The following is a 2,039-nucleotide window of genomic DNA, read 5'->3' as shown; positions in this document are numbered from 1 at the left end:
TTCCCTCTCACCACCCATGATTATTTCACACTCTTTTCCTTTTTGCTTGAAGTGTGATTTGGCCTGCCCCAAAGCTAAAACCCAAAGCCTAACTTGGTTTGCAATAATCAGTCTCAAAGTTGGCGATTTCTGTGTTCTGACTCTGACATCCCCAAGTTTCTCCTCCACTCCAGTACCTTCCTAGCCACCCCTCACTCACCAGCAGCACCCACAAAGTTCTCTCAATTCAGAACAGATCTGCAGCAACCCCACTCCTTTGCACCAAACCGTGTCTTCCCCAGCACCCAGAGTGAACTTCCTTGGAATCTGCTCACTATGGAGCATTACTCATGTCCAAACCAGGTGTAACACGTGCTTCTGCTCCTCACACATGACAAGCAGACCTCAGTCTGCAGGGGTTTTGGGGGTGGTGAGAGCACCCTGGTACCATTCCTGGCTCACTCAGTGACTTGGAGTGTGCATGGGCACATGGGGCCATCACTGCAATGTGCAAACAGGGGCAGGCACAAGGAGGGAACGCAGCGGAGCTGCGCCATCAGGCAGGGTCAGCCCACCCCTGCTCCCCCTCCTTCCCCGAGCACAGGTCTAAAAATAGATGTAATCAGGTTTCAAAAAGGAAAAGAAATGAAAGGTCAAGTGTCATGACCTTAGACATGCTCTGAGGCTGCTTTTCTCCTGGCGTAGCTCGCCCTTGCTGGGCCCCCCGATGGCGTTTCCGGACCAGAAGCAGCCGGGGCGCGCGCCCTGGGCACGGCCATCAGCTGTGGCCTCTGCTCGGGGGGTTCTTCCTTTTCATCCCTCCCCATCCGCCTTCCTGCCGCCTGCAACCAGCTCCTTCCTTGCCTGGGAAAAAGCACCAGTGGGCCCCCAGGGCTCCATCCCTTTCTCCTTGCTGCAGTCACCTCACAGGGCCAACCCCCTCCACTGGAGCACCTGCCAGAGCCAGACTGATTTTGGGGTGCTTGAGCCCCACTCTGTACCAGGTGGGTGCAGGGAAGCACCCAGAGTGTTCCTTTTGTGAGCCCACAAGTGTTGGCTTTCCATGGCTGGCCCACATGGCTGCAGTGCTCTCTTTGATTTTGTCCCCATGATAACAGAATAAAGCAGCACATTTCATGTTGGGAACTCCAGACCTAGAGCAGGGAAGGTAGTGGATATTGCATCTTTGCAATTATATTATCGTTTTTCCCAACCAGTGAGAAATCCCTCCATCATCCTTTGCTTTTTCCCTGCTCAAATAACATCTGAAAAACTTTAGTAATTTTTTTGTGCATATGTGCTTAGTGCAGGTATGAATCAGGACTCACTTTCTGCCTTCTCTTTTCTTTTTGTGCAGTGAAGAGCACACAGTCCAACCTCTGGATCCAACCAAACAGCCACAGAAACTATTCTCTACCAGCTCTAAGTCTGCCCTGGCACTCTGCATTTATGAATGTTGCAGAAGTCACTATATTTCATTGTTCATCAGTGCATATGGGGCTGGCATGGCAACAAAGCCCTTTCCCTTGCTTTCCACTTGCAGATTTTCATGTTTCGTACTGGGAGTATTTTACTCGATGGTTTAATTTTTACTGCAGCAGGAAAATGTAACAGTGCAGCAAAACCAATCTGTGGGTGCTGTCAGCTCAGAGTATCCTAGGGGGAGACAAAATCCAAACTGGGTCCTGACCTGCAGATCAGGAGCTGGCAAAGCACAAATACTGCAATCAAAGCTCCCATAACAAATTTATTCTGCAGAAGGCAGAGGGGGCAGGATTTGGGTTTCTGGGGATGCCACACAGCTGCTCCCTCCTCTTCAGGGCTGGAGGAAAAGGGCAAAAAATGACATGTTAAATAAACCATGGCATTTTGGAGGTGTGAATGGTTATTCTAACTGCTTGAAATATTCATCAATGTAGCACTCTGTCTTTAGCATTTTATTTGTCCCCTCAGTTTGTCCTTGTCCCCTGCTTTTATCCTCCAAAGCTCCCACCTCCGTGTTCCCGGTGTTTCCTTCTGGCTTGCCTGTGCCTCCGCCCTCCTCCCGCATCCTGCATCCC

Source organism: Molothrus aeneus, chromosome 1 (assembly GCF_037042795.1).
Source record: "Molothrus aeneus isolate 106 chromosome 1, BPBGC_Maene_1.0, whole genome shotgun sequence".
In the NCBI taxonomy this organism is placed as follows: Eukaryota; Metazoa; Chordata; class Aves; order Passeriformes; family Icteridae; genus Molothrus; species Molothrus aeneus.
This window is presented reverse-complemented; position numbering follows the sequence as displayed.